Genomic DNA, 15,994 nt, shown 5'->3' on the forward strand with positions numbered 1-15,994 from the left:
AAAAATTAAAAATATATCTAGAAACAAAAACAAATAGCCATAACTTAACATATTTTTTGAATTGATTAAAAAAATTAGGCTAATAAAGCATTCTGATTTTGAAGTTCATTGGAACAAATAATTGTTGGTAAAGTTAAACTATTTGCATCGTGGAGTGGTGTTTAAGCAATTAACATATAGGCCTGATATAATTTTTTATTAAAGGTTTTTAGGAAAGTAACTTTAACCAGACTAGGGGGGCGGAAAAAATTATTGGGCCTAGGGGCGCCAAAATGCTAAATCCGGCCCTGGTAACCAGTGAAATTGCGCATCATAGGTAGCGTGCCCACTCGCATCAGAGTAGAAAAGTGTTCAACTCACACATCTAGCGCTTCTCTGTCCTTCGTTTTGATGCTCCACAAAGTAATGTTTAGCAGTACAAGCAGCTAAATATTAAAGAGGAAAATATGTAGAAATGGAAGCCAATCAGGCTGTACGAGAAACTCGTTTTTATATTCTGTGAAGAAAGAGTCATTATCAAAAGACTGAACTGATGAACTGTCTCCCAGAAAAGGAAACTAATCACTCGTTCACTTGGACACAAAACAATATTGTAAGGGGTGGGATGAGCCAGTGTTGCCAATTTTGGAGAAAAGTCTCTAAATCTATGGGATTCGACTTCCAGTATAGCGATAAAAAATTCCGATTAGCGACATTTCGGTGATTTTTAAAATGACAATTTGGTGAGTTATTTACAAATCTAGCGACTTTTGTGCAGTGAACAAAGCAAGAACTATTAGTTGGAAACAGTTTTAATATTTGTGTTTTTTTACTTACTTGAATCGGCCCAAGTGTCAATGAGTTCGCAAATATACAGCCTATAATGAGATCTCCAGAATTTGTTTTCTGATAGCCTATGTCTTGCCTTCTAACGAAGAACAATTTTAACCTTCAATGTAATGTAATTTGCAGAGCTTCCGTTGACAGGCACAAATATTTCAATATTGCCGATTATCTCTAAAAGCTCAAGTAAACGGTTATGTAATAATATTTTTTTTTTCTTTGTGAACTTCTAATTTTCATGTGAGTTTCTTCTAAACATTTTTGATTTCATTGAAGTGAAACAGATCAAAAATAAAATATGTATGATGTACTAAAATGAGATTATATCACGAAAAAGTTTTAGCGACTTTTCACCCCAAATTGGAGTCATTTCACCTTCCATTTAGCGACTTTTCTCGTCAACTTTGGGTTACATGCACAGGACCGACACGGCGTAGGATCGACACGGCATAGGATCGACACGGCGTAGGATCGACACGGCATAGGATCGACACGGCACAGAACCGAAACGGCACAGGATCGACACGGCATAGGATCGACAGCAGAACTTTCATACGATCGAAATAATAAAAAATACATTATTTTATAATTACGCAATATTAAGTAACAATTATTTTCTCAAGGATATATAGGAGAGAACCGTCATACGATCGAAACGGCATAGGAACGAAACGGCGTAGGATCGACACGGCATAGGATCGAAACGGCACAGGGCCGACACGGCACAGGGCCGACACGGCACAGGATCGACACGGCACAGGACCGAAACGGCATAGGATCGACACGGCACAGGATCGACACGGCACAGGATCGACATTCTGTAGGGTGGTCAACACTTTCTGAAAATATCAATATCGCATATCCCTCACCTTGAATTTGTGGATATAAAAAATTGTAAGGATAAATAATTCTAAATGGTCTATTTTTAAATAATATATATATATATATATATATATATATATATATATATATATATATATATATATATATATATATATAAAAATTGTATAAAAATATTGTGCGTAATATATCCATGCCGTAATAAATACACCTTTAATTTTGTGATATTAAAAAAAATACGCTAAATAACTCCAATAGTTGATTCGAGGTTTTCAATACCGAATAAATAATATTATTTGTCTGATATTTTTATAATGCTGTAATTTTTTATGTATACTAAGTTGAAGTATGTACATGTAACTGCAATTTTAAAACTGTAGGCTTAGAATTTGCGTTTGGATGTTTTTTTTTTTTTTTTTAAGCGAAGCAATGCACCTATGTTAAGTTGCCTCCTTTCAAATTTCGAATTGAAATCGGAAGCCAATCGTTTGTTTTTCGTTTGTTATTGACTTTTTTGAAGAAAAATAGTAAAAATCGTATCTTTCTTAAAACATAAAGAGATGTTTACAAAATAAAGTTGGTATATGGCCAAATTTACCCTTGTTCCTCCACTTAAAATTTTGATTGAAAATCAAAATCAATTGTTTGATATGCGTATGCTACTAATTATTTTGAAAAAGAATAGTCTGTTTCGAAAAACATAGAGTCTTTTCAAGAGAAATGGGTGTTGGAATTTCATATTGGCTCCACTTTAAAGTCTCGAATCAAAACCGAAGCCAAGCGTTTCTTATTGGTTGTTTTTAAGAGCAAATCGCTTGTTTCGAAAAAATAGAGAAAGAGATTTACAAAATAAATTTAGAATGTGATCAAATTCAATCTGATTCCTTTACTTACAAATTTCGATTCAAGACCAAAATCAATCGTTTGATATGGATTTGTTGTTGCTTGTTTGGAAGAAAAGTAATTTGATTCGAAAAACATAAGAATATAATTAAGAAATAATGTTGATGAAGGTGATTTGTTTCGGGGCGGTTTGCTTATTTTGAAGAAAAAATCACTTGTTTCAAAACAACCAGTAAAATATATCTATTTCCAGGATACATTTGGTGGTCAACTTCATACTGTTTTTTCTGCTTTTAAATATCGATTCAATACTCAAGCTAATAACATGTTTTCCTTTCTTATTGATTGGTTTGAAGAGGAAATAGTTTGTTTTGAAAATTATTAAGAGTCATTTACAAAATAAGGTTGGGTGGGCCAACTTTTAGGTGGTATTTCAAATTTCGATTTAAAATCAAACTCAATCATTTATTTTTCGTTCGTTATTGATTGTTTTGAAGAAAAACTAAGAGCCATTAAAGAAATTTTTATAGTAAAGGTGGTCACCTTCACAGGGTTCCTGCACTTCAAATTTCGTTCAAAGCATAAAACGGTTAAAATAATAAGAGAAACACAATCAGTACTCTACGCAAATGTTTAGGGGGTTCAGGGGCTTTAGGAACACAAGTTTATATAATATCAAGTGTTTATATATATAAACGTGCTAATATGATAAACGTGCTTAATTTTGCATAATACCTTGCTCAAGGGGGGTTTCAAAGTCCTTAATCCCTTTACTTCAGTACGCCACTAAACATCAATTATAAGTCATTCGTTATCCAAATTGTACTTCTTGTACTGATTCAATCCTTAATTTTAAAGTTCAAAATTATATGAGCACTTATTATGCTATTGGAAAAGAGCACATATTTTATGACAGTGCAAGGTAGTTTCTTGTTTTAACAATTGAAAGAAAGGAAAACACCAATAAAAGTAATAATAATACCTGACACGAATTCCGATAGTAAATCATATTTTATTATCTTATTTGAAACTTTGAGAAAATTGAAGCTCTACACCGAATACAAATTGGATAATAAGCAATGCTTTATAATTGCTTGATAAATTTCAAATTGAGAACAAAAAGAGTGATACTGTTTAAAAGAAAGATTGAATAAAAACAAGAATTTTAGAAATGATCTAAAAAATGGATCAAAATATTATGATCTTGGCTAATATTAATTTTTGAATCAGTTACCATAAAATATTCGAACGGTCTCTAAATCGAGTTTTCTCCAGATATGTAGTTCTCCAGGTATAAGGAGTACAAGAAAAATTTCGATTAATTAAATATTTTGGATTTTTTTTATAACGGGCCACAAAATTTTTGGACGGTCCCTAAATCGACTTTTCATATTTTTTACGCAATAAGCATATCACACTGAGTTAAGTGATATCTTGGGTTGGGTTACACTATATGTAGTTCTCCATATATAAGACATACAATAAAATTATTGATTGAATGAAATATATTGGACTTTTTGGATCAGGGGCTACAAACGTTTGGACGGTCCCTAAATCAAGGTTTCGTATTACTTTCGGAATAAGCACATCATGCTGAGTTAAGTGATAGTTTTGGTTTGGCTGCACTATATATAGTTCTTCAGATATAAGACTACAAGATTTTTTTTTTTTTTTATTGAATGAAATATATTTTTTGGATCAAGGGGAACAGAATTTTTGAATGGCCCCTAAATCGAGCTTTCGTTTTATTCAGGCACTAAGCACATCATACTGAGTTCAGTCATAGTTTAGGTTTGGGTACACTATATGTTGTTCTCCAGATATAAAGCCTACAAGAAATTTATTGTCTGAAATATATTGGATCTTTTGATCAATAATAGTCCTTCATCCTCCATTTATACATTAAGCAAGTAACAGTATAACGTGTACATTACGTGATACACTTTGTATTTTATGGTGTGATGTTTAATAATAAATTATTAACAGAATACCCGTTCTTCGTACGGGGAGAATAGTTTCATTTTGAGCATAAAGGGCAATGGAATCTGAGTATGGATTTAAACTGCATCGGGAGTGTTACTGTTCGTCTGAGTGACTCCAAATACTATTTCATCGACACTAATATCGGTATTATTTTTTATCATTATATATATATAGTGTGTAACTTCATTAATGTAATGAACGTCTGGAGGTGATTCCTGGACTCGGAAGAAGAATTTAAATGAAACGAAGTCTTTAGCTTATCATAATTATAACTTCTATGCCAATGGTAACGGATGATCAATCAACGGCTTCCTGTTCAACTTAAGAGTGTGTAAAAATGAGAAAAAAATAACTTTGATCCAGAGTAGGTTTATAACGACTGTGCATAAGACAGTCAGGGGCAAAAGATCATGTACGATGAACTAGAGTATAAGGGATTCTTCACATAACAACAGTGATTCCCACAAATTATGTGAATATAATTTGAGCCAAAGTAAGCTAGATTAAAAGATTTCCTCCCCGTAATGTGTAAATTCGTGGATGATAATAACTACGAGTACAGAAGGAATGAAACTCGACGATACTCAAGGTTTTGCGCGTGTTGCACAAGGAAAGAAAGAAATACAATTTCAAATTATCGATTTATTCTGTTTCGGAGAAGGTAGGATAACTGAAATACTCAGAGGTACCTTGTACAGTATTTGTGCAATGCAGTATGTGTACACGAGACAGCTATGAAGAATAACAGTTCACAGTCTGATATTGTCGACCGTTGACCGCATTGCAAAGATGACATCGGCGAAGCAAATTTTTCCGCGTGTGATCAAGCACATCTGAAATTTCGTAGATGATTGCCGCAGCTATATTACATCGAGCTACAAGTTCTTCGACTGTCGTGGCCGGAGTTTCATACGTATCCCCGAAATAAAAAATCAAGCAGCGTGAGGTAGAATGAACGAGGTTGTCATAACACAGGTTTTTCTCTCCCAATCTGGGAATGTTTCATTTAGGTAAGTCTGCATATTCCTGTCAAAATGTGCAGGTGTACTATCATACTGAAATCACATCTGCTGTCTTATGTTCAAGGGCACATGTTCTATCAATTTTGGGAGAAAATTACGTAAAAATAAAAGATACGTACTCCCACACAGGCAGACCGATAATAAATAAGATCCTACCACAAAATTATCCACCACACCACACCAAATTTCTGCTGCTGATCGTTTACTAGAGTTGCATGTGGGTTTTTACGCCATACACATGATAGTTTCAAGACGGTTTTGATCATTCGACGTACGCTGTCTTCAAGTTCAGCTGTCCATATGGGGCTATTTCCTCCGATTTCACGTACGAGAAACCGAAGGGACCCCTCTCTCGAAGTCGAATATGGAGGCGTGGAAAAATACAAGGAAAGTTACTCTCTTTTGAGGGCGACGGTCACGATATAAACGCCTCACTTCTGGGCTATTGCCCTTTGCTACTCTATAAATGAGTTGCATATCTGCCAGCTCGTGGACAGGGTAATCTTCCATCGCGCAGGCGTGTACAGGTTAACACAATCAATTTTACTTAAACACCAACGTCTACACTTTTACACGACCTTAAATACCTGGACACAACCCTCTACCGTTGAACACAACATTTCCCATCCTGTTATACAGCAATTACACGTGTAACAGTAGAGCATCTGACTATGTATATCACTCACAAGTTGCGTAGATGCTTATTACAACTCAGCCATGCTAACTGAAGCCATTCCACAATAAAACTTCAAGACAACCTTCTGTAAGCCACTCGCAATTGGCACACAAGGGACGATAGTTCCGTAGGTATTCCTCCGTGTAGGTATTCCATACAGCTCTAAGGTATGTACATTAGAATGTCGAAAAAAGACTATCCTTTTTTTAAAATGTACTTTCAACGAGCTTCCTTTGAGAAAATTTCTCCGGCAATGATAAAATCAAAATGTAAGTGGTCTACACTAGGATAGTATTTTGGTATATTCACAATAGCAATGAAGTTTTTCATAGCTCAGGGAAAAGTTGAGGTTTGCCAACTCGAAGGAAGGGGAAAACGCCATCAAAAGTATTCCTGGGAGAAGATTCATCTAACGGATAAATCAAGTATACTATTCCAGCGCACTTCTTGGTATCGTTATGCAACGTGTACAACATCCCTTGTTTCTCCACTTTTGTTGCTTCTGTGCACAGAAGTACCATATTCCACGGAATTACATATTACGAGGAAGAAACCGTTTAATGCAGCTTACTTTTGCCCCATATCTATTCACACAATATTTGGAATCCCTGGGTCATGTGGAGAATTCCTTGTACACTCGTTCATCACATATGATCTTTGCATTTTTCGATGTTATATTTATTTACATGCCGCCTGACTATCCTATGCACAGTCGTTTTAAACCTAATCTGGATCAAAGTTATTTTTCCTTTTTCACACACTCTTGGACAGGAAGCCGTTCATTTATCATCCGTTACCATTAGCCTAGAAGATATAAGTGTGATACGTTAAAGACTTCGTTCCATTTAAAATCTTCTTCTTCATTATGTACTGAGACAAAATAGATGAATCACACATGTGTATCTCTCTTTCTTTCGAATTCTGAGTGTTCTTCTAACTTGAACGATGCACTATTATTTTTTAATGTTAAATCTTGTACTTGATTGATCATTTCTTCATTCAACGTTTGATAAAATACCCAAAGGAATACTCCAGTTTCTTTGGAAGTCATCCTTGCATCGTCACTGTACACTAATCGAATCTACGACTAAAAACAATGGACATTCTTTTGCCCGACTTCAATCCGACGTTTTGTTCATGAGTTATGGCGGTTTATACATTTTTCCGATAAATTTTCGGGTGTTACACCCAGGTTGTTGTATAGTTTTTGTTTTATTTCGGTGTCAGGAATCACCTAACGACGTTTGTTATATTAATTAAGTTACACCCTATATATATACGGGCGCCATTTTATGTATTAAAAAAAACAAATTTGTTTAGTAACGTAAATAGCTAAACTATGAAAACGTATTTACTAGAGAAACACTTTTTAGTTCTTGTAATAATTTTCTCTCAAACAAACTGAAGGTAAATATATACCAATAAATCAATACAGCTATATTTTAGAAAATGAAATGAAATCTTTGAGTTTTACGTCCCACGGTTATGCCGGTTAGGCTGAAGGAGACGGTGATTATGAGAAATGAATGAAATGGTGGAATGAAGAAAGTGGGAGGAAACGGGAGAACCCCGAGAATATCCACGCACACGGCGTTTATCGACCACAAAGTTCACTTGGCGGGAGCAGGGTTTGAACCCGAGACCCCATGCACCAGGGGTGAACGCTCTACCACTGACCCACCGCGGCTCCAGCTATATTTTAGAAATACAATAGGCACTGATTTTTCGAAGACTGCTCTAATACATAGGAACAATCAAATTTGTAAATAGAGAGTTTTCTTTTTAAATAAAACAAACTGAATTGCTTAAACTGCGCTATATCGATTGGTTTCAGCATCTGATTTTTTTAAAAATAAATAATTAGCAGCACGAAAAATTCCTATATTATCTTCGAAAATAGACCTACATGTTAATTGCTTTACTGGCTTTATACATTTTTTTTTTTTTTTTTTGAAAAAGTGATTGTAGGGGAAGATGGGGCTAGTTGCAACAATTTTCAGGTCTGTTTTTTTACTCGAAAATTATTATAGATATAAAAACTATATTGAGTGTACTAAAAGGTACATGCCTTAACTACATACCAAAAAAAGAGAAGTGCAAAACATCGAACGGCAGTTTTGATAGCATCCACTTTTTGAACTAAGTCCGACTGTTGACACTTGCCCCACCCATGGGGTAAATTGCAACATCATCTGGGGTAAGTTGCAACAATCGGACTTGATTCAGAAATTTAATGCTATCAAATCTACAGCTTGAACATCGCTTCACTCATTTTCACTGTGGCAGTCAATGTCTATAATCTATACAGATGTAGTACGGATTTCTCTCGGAACACGACCAATGAGACCACTTCTCACAACATAAACACTGTACCCAGTCTTCTTCTGTATCCTGTTCTTCGTACGGTTCTTCAGAAACCAAACAGACGACTTGAGAATAAATTCTTCTCAGCTGATGATTTTACGTTTTCGGTTGCTTTTAGATGCTTCTTTTTCATTTCGAAAGTACTTTTTTCTAGAGTGTCTGTGAGAATAGCACATCTCTTCCTTTTCCGAGCTGTCAGTTTTCTAGTTCCAGATTTTGGATAGAACCATACATGTTCAGGAGATCATCTGAAGGATTCTACACTATCTTCTTAGATGCATTTGCAGGTGATCCATGAAGCTCACTTTGACCTGCAGTCTGAAGTTCTAACTGAGAAGATGAAAGGAAACAACTACTACTAGGCACTGCAAGCAATAAGCCATCACTGTTGTCCTATAATAATAATAATAATAATAATAATAATAATAATAATAATAATAATAATAATAATAATAATAATAATAATAATAATGGAATAATAAGCCAGCAAGTTTTTCTAGAGGGCCTTCATTTTTACAAACTAAAAACAAATCAAAAGTTTCTTTCAAGATTATGAAAGAATTAATAACACATAGATACATATGTATTTCAGAAGTACATATTATTATTATTATTATTATTATTATTATTATTATTATTATTATTATTATTATTATTATGCCCAACACGAACTTTGACTGTACGTTCATAAAATAAACCAATTTGTTATTCATCAAAACATTTGGAGTTGTGTTTAATTCCTTTAATAATTTTGTTCAGTGCTTCTTCTTAACAAAAATGTTCATTAACTTAAGGTTAATGTTAATTGAAATAATGATATGCGTATTGCTGACGCAGTAAGATATCATATACAGTACTATTATACTTGTGTCCTACTTTTCGATTGTTAGAATGTGGTCATCCTACGATGGGCACGAGTGAGTACGAGCGAGTATTCTTTGAAACTCGATTCGACTAAAAACAGACATCTTTGAACGCGATTCGAAAAATTTCCTCCAACTCGACTCGAATTCGGGTCGAGTCGAACCAAATCTGGTTTGTAGTTTCGAGTATTCTCTTCAAGTATCTTGCATAGACAATATAGGTTATCAATGATACTAGTACTACTACTAGTACAACTTTTATTATTATTATTAATAATAATAAATAATAATTATAATTATAATTATAACAACACTGTGTTTAAACATGAAAGAAACGCGGTCTGTGTTTGAATACTAAAAAACTAGTTGATTGCTAAGCTCGGTAGTCGTGAATTCTAGGAGTCAAGGATATTGTTCACGAGCTTGTGAATTTGGGTTGAGGGTTTAGGTTGAGTATTCGGGCTCGAGCCAAACATTGTTAAAAGTTATAGGGCACTGGCCAAATATCTTCAAAACTGTTCGGTCCGGGTTTACAATTGTAAACAACTTGAGCAGCTGGGCTCACAGCTCACTCACTATGGACCCGAACCGAGAAGTGAGCCGAGCCAACAGCTCACCGAACCGTGTCAGCAAGAGCCTTCGGCCCAGATGAGCCGAACCGAGCAGATGGTTCATCCAACCAAGCCAGCTCGAGCCGATGGTTCACCCCAAGCGAGCCGGCTCGAGCCATCGGCTCAGTTATTACTTCCCAACTGAGCTTCTTATTAAAAAAGTCTCTTGTGGTCTCGATATCGAGACGAGAAGACATGCGAGCATGTTTCCTCTAGTGAGCAACATTAAAAGTATTCCATATTACTACTTAGCTTACATTTCTCATGGCTTTCGCTTTCTAGTGGAATCAGGCCATAATTTCAAAACGAGAAAACGTAATAATAATAATAATAATAATAATAATAATAATAATAATAATAATAATAATAATAATAATAATAATAATAATAATAATAATAATAATAATATATATATATAGAAATGCTTTTGACCAAGCACACAAGAAATTATATTTTGTCCATTTAGCACTATCATTCTTTTGTCACTCACAATTATTAATATTCATATAGTAAATATCTTATAATTCTTATATTTTAAAATCAATTGACAGGTCTCTGATTGCTTTTATGAGAAATAAATATTTGGTTTTATAGATACTACGCAGTAGGGATGATCGTGCGTCGTTTCGGTCCTATGCCGTTTCGGTCCTGCGCCGTGTCGATCCTGTGCCGTGTCGATCCTGTGCCGTGTCGATCCTGTGCCGTTTCGTTCCTATGCCGTGTCGATCCTGTGCCGTGTCGATCCTGTGCCGTTTCGGTCCTATGCCGTGTCGGCTCTATGCCGTTTCGATCGTACGTATTCTATGCATATAACTTGCACAGGCATAGAATCGACAGGAGTTTATAATTTGTAAGAGCAAAGATTAAACAGATAATAAAAATATTATTTTTTTTAGGCACATGATTAAAAGTTAAATTATTTCAGAGCAGCGGCGTGAGAGCAAAACGGCACAGGATCGACACGGCATAGGATCGACACGGCATAGGACCGAAACGGCACAGGATCGACACGGCACAGGACCGAAACAGGTTTCTGAGCTGAATTGTCGGTCGTATGCCGTGTCGATCCTGTGCCGTGTCGATCCTGTGCCGCATCCCCGTCAACTTTTTGGTAACATTGGGGTGAGCTAAGTTTTGTTAGCAAGTAAGAATATCAAAGTTACTGGAACAATGAAATGCTCCGAATGATTGAGTACTCTTGTTAGGTAGAGACAGTTTGCACAGTAATCAACAACAACAAAAAAAGTGGTTGATTTCGAAGAAAGCTATAACGTATTATTCGTGCAGATTAAAAATATGGAGGGTACCACGGGCGGACCAAGGCAAAAGTTTCACCCGGGCAAAGTAACTTTTTGACGCCCCCCTAATCCTAGCCTATATTTTACATTTTATTACTATACTATTACTATATCTTTTTTTTTTTTAGTGCCGCTTCTAACCCCCTTCTATGTTGTTGCAGAGTGGTATGTTTGATTTCACTAACACTGTCGAAAATGAATGATTTGGCAAGAATTATACATAGCAAAACAATAACATGCACTACTTTCAACAAAGGCCGACAGTTTGGCGCGAAGTCGTGTCTAAGAAATCAAAAGTAAGTGTTGCATATACTGTTTCCCCTCCACTACTACTTTAAAAGGGTAACATATATAAAATCCAATAACATTCATTGCTTGGGAAAAGTTCACAAAGAACATGGCCTGCTATAAACAATACCAACTCCACTCCAGTCTCTCTTCTATATTCCATGTCTCCATTCGTCGATACAGCCCCCCTAGTACCATGAAACTCTCTTCTTCCAATGGAATGGGAAAATATTATGCAATTGACCCTACTTTATAAGAATATAAACCAAAAAGTGAAAACGCGTTATGAAGTTTACTTTTTGAGGCTAGTTTTAGCGTCCTCCTGATTGTAGCGTCCCGGGCAGTTGCCCGGCCCTTTTTCCACCCCTGGAGGATACTAAACAAAATATCTTAATAAATATCATGTTTCTTGGTATCAATAATTTTGCATTCTGATCTCTGTTTTCCTGTTGTCTGTCCACCAACAGTATACTGATTTATGATATGGGTGAAAACTATGTTACGAAACCAGTTACTCTAGTGCCTAATATTAACTTTTACTAGATACAGTATATCGGATTATTTGTTTCGTGACCCAGTGGGAACTGTGGGTGCTGGAGAAACAATACCAAACAATGAGGGTCAGGGTACATACCCAGGCGTTATCAGTAAAAATGTATACACTATAAATATGGATCTACCTACTTTAGTAATGCAGTGTATGCTTACTTATCTATAATTGCACTATCAGAAACAAAACTTCTAAATGTTTCTACGTTACATTACTTATAAGCTTGGCCCCTACAAAAAGATCCTTAAATATTAGGCTACTGATTTTATAAATTAACATATCTCATATCTAAATTTTCCAAAAAGTGACACTCATATTCTTAATGTACACCGAATAAATAGCCTGATCTTAATATAATTACCAATGGCACAATACACGCACGCCTCTGTAAAAACAAAAACAAAGAACATTTAGCACGCTAAGTGCGCTGCGTGCATTCTAACGCGTTAATGAAAACAAGGCCTTTAAGTTCTAAACATATATACAAGTACTGCCAAAGATGGAGTAAAATATTTTATCGTTGTGAAATAAGTAGTATACAGCTTCCTTTATTCTATTATGGGAATTAAAAAATAGATATTCCGAAACATTCTGTTTACAAACGCTAATAGATAAGGAATAGATAAATAATTTATTCTATTCCCTTCGTGAAACAAGTGTCAAGTAATTTTTTGTTTCTCTCCCTTCACGATGAAGTTAACTTAAACATTCATGACTATCTACTTAATCCATGTTGTTCCCCTGAAGCAAAACGTCACACAACAAACCAAGGATGTTACAAAATAGAGGATCTGCGCATACGTATCTTTATCCTATTAAATTAATGAAGCCAAAAAACAACCGAGCATCGGTACGTCTGATTGGCTACTCTCGTTTCCTCCATCGTTGGATTGGCTACTTTCGTTTCCGCCATGATTGTTGGCTCAAAACACGGCGATCTTATTGGACGGAGTGGGCAGAGTAGGGGTGGCGAAATTGTGACGTATGGCTTCAAGATTTTGTTGTAAGGGCATATCCTCTATTTCATAACATCCTTGCAATTCAACAGGTGCTGACAGGCCAGAGTTGGACGTTTCTTCTCTCTTTTGTTTGACTAACTGGAAAGAATACTTCCTTTCTTCTCTTTACATCCTGATATTTACCTGGCATGACTGAAAGAATACGTGTTTTGATATACCTGCCGCAGAATTTGAAACCATAACCTCCTGAATGTGAATCCAACTGAGTAACGCGGAGATAAGATAATATATAAAAAAGTGTCTCTGGCCTTCATTAAATATTTCATGGTATAATTGACACAGCGATGTAAGTTGCCCAAGAAGAATGTCACAGAGATATTATATTTTTTATAATGTAAAAAGCTACATTTAAAAAATCTCGACACATCATTACATAATTCTTTATATACATACTGTATATATATGTATGTAAATGTAAATTATTTTAAAGTATCAGAACACAAAAGCAGTAAAATAGAAATAATTAATATACAAAGCAAGGAGAAGCGATATTGCTCTTATAATATCAAAGGCTTTGTTGCTGTTTTTTTTTTTTTTTTCCTTAGCCTCGAAAAGGAAACTAACTTTCTTGGTGTTTCTCGCTAACAAAAGTGGTTGTGACTTTTGGAATAAAGGTTTCCTTGTTGTCCTCTACCATCTTATTTCAATGGGCTCTTTTTTTTTTTTTCCACACACCATCGAGTCCAGTATAATTTTAGGAGAAGACAAAAGAGGAAAATTGCTCCCGGAGAATATCTACGATCGTGCTAAACATGAGATACCAGTATTTTTTGCACTATCCCAGGTTTTTCACATTCAAGGTTTTTCCCTGGGGAAATCTGAAGTCGTCACTGATTGAGTTTTCCGTCGCTCATCACTGAACTACATACTATAGCTGTTCTATTGAATTGAAATGAAATGAAATGAAATGAAATGAAAATGTCTTTATTGAAGCGGGCGAGGCTCAGCCATGGCTGCTCTACCACCTAACCCTTGTCAAAAGAATACAATACTAAACATGGTGAGGTTCATATAATCGTAAATGTACACTTACTTGGGTTGATGACAAGACCGTTATCGGTACAGCATTCAGATATAGAGGTCAAATCTCTATTAACAAGTTCTACAGTTTGTTCAATATTTTGTGGTGATGACATGATGCAAAGTTGTGTGTCATCCGCGTAGCAATGCACAGTAGAGTATTTAATGGAATCTATGAGGTCAGCAATGTAAATAGAAAATAAAGGGGGACCCAAGATTGATCCTTGAGGTACTCCTTTGTTTATAACGAGTGACGAAGATAAGGGATTTTGAGCTGTCCTAAGATATACTTGTTGCTTCCTGCCTAGTAAGTAGCTTTCAATCCAGTTTATGACGGTATCAGAAAATTTATAATACCTTAGTTTAGCCAACAACAGGTTGTGATTAACTAGATCGAAGGCCTTGGTTAGGTCTAAGAGGACTATGATTGCACTTGAGAGTTATCAACTGCGTTTAATATCCCATCTGTTACCTCGAGCATCGCACTGACAGTACTATGATGCTTCGGATTGAATAATAGGGATAATATCATTATGATTTACATAGTCGTATAATTGCTGGTTTACTAATTTTTCTACAACCTTTGACATTATTGGTAAGATACTAATTGGACGTAGCTCGTTTAAGGAAGTTACGCGGGGTTTCTTTGGTAGCGGTACCACTTTTGCTGTTTTCCAGGCAGTAGGAAAGCAGCCGTTAACTAGTGAATAATTAATTATTTTTGTTAGAGGTGATAGTATGAATGGCAACGCTAATTTGATCATTTTAGTGCTTATTGCATCAAGGCCAGCTGAGTTAGATTTTATGCTGTGTACCGCCTTTCTCACATCGGATTCATTTATTGGGTGGAATAGAAATGTTGTCTGTAGCTCTTGTATTACTTTCCATTTGTCTTTAACTGCAGTGCAGTTCTATTGTATACATGGCACCTCGCAGCTGCCAATAACAAAGCTGAGCTTGCAGCTTTCGAAACAACAAGGATTTTTTTTACATGTTTCAAAATGTTAGAAACTCCACTCACAAAATTTTCTACTTTGTTTCACTCATAAAATTTTCTAACTCTCAAAATTCATGTATATCCTAATGATATTTTCGATTGCAAGACTGGATAAATGTTTCAACCTCAGAAGAGTAAAAATGATGTTATTTCCGCCCGAAAATGATATACAAACTCACATGGAAGACTTACCCGTACTTCGTCCAAGTTACAAGAGAGAAAAATATGTCCAACCCTATCCGAAAGATATAAATGCACGTGTCGTTTGCATCTTCTTTTTTTCTTTTCCACCATTTAATGCTCGATGCAAGGAAACACCACTTGGGCAGTTCTAGATAGTGTAAAGTTTACAGTAAATTAATGAAAGTGTTTAAAAAATGTAAAATAATGAAAAAGTAAAAATTGAAATGAACTCACAGTCTGTCAAATGAAACTATTCATGTAGTCGTCAACTTCCATGCTATGGAACGTGTATCTTTCTTGTTTACCACGTGACATTTTTTAACGTTCAAGGCAATAACAGGTGATCGAGCAGATAGAGAGTCTCAAGGGCTTTGGAGTTTTGATTATCTCCACTGGGAAAAAAGAAGGAATGCAATATTTATTTTAGAAAGACAACAAACATAATATTTACTTACTCTTCCATATCTGAAAACCCACACAATGTTACAATGCCTCGATTATTTAATTCCCATAAAAGAATAAATGGAATTGTGTGATACTTATTTCACGAAGAGAATAAAATAAAATAAAGTATATCGATCCGCCTTAGAACGTAAACGTATTTTTGTTCTCCAT

At 35.3% G+C, this 15,994-nt stretch overlaps 1 protein-coding gene across 4 annotated transcripts in view; it reads right to left on the bottom strand.

The window, feature by feature from the left end:
• The window catches only part of LOC145693940 (glutamate receptor ionotropic, delta-2-like), a 68,285-nt gene extending 52,556 nt beyond the window's left edge, over positions 1–15,729 (bottom strand). For 2 of the 4 annotated variants that reach the window (XR_014132857.1, XM_081770095.1), the window contains exon 1: positions 15,389–15,703. The gene's annotated coding sequence lies outside the window, so the exon portion shown is untranslated. Of the gene's footprint in view, positions 1–15,388 lie in introns of all 4 variants that reach the window. The other 2 variants (XM_081770097.1, XM_081770098.1) reach the window with 2 other exon arrangements.
• Positions 15,730–15,994: the final 265 nt, after the last annotated feature.

Source organism: Thermobia domestica, chromosome 9, assembly GCF_964235325.1.
Source record: "Thermobia domestica chromosome 9, izTheDome1.hap1.1, whole genome shotgun sequence".
Classification (NCBI taxonomy): domain Eukaryota; kingdom Metazoa; phylum Arthropoda; class Insecta; order Zygentoma; family Lepismatidae; genus Thermobia; species Thermobia domestica.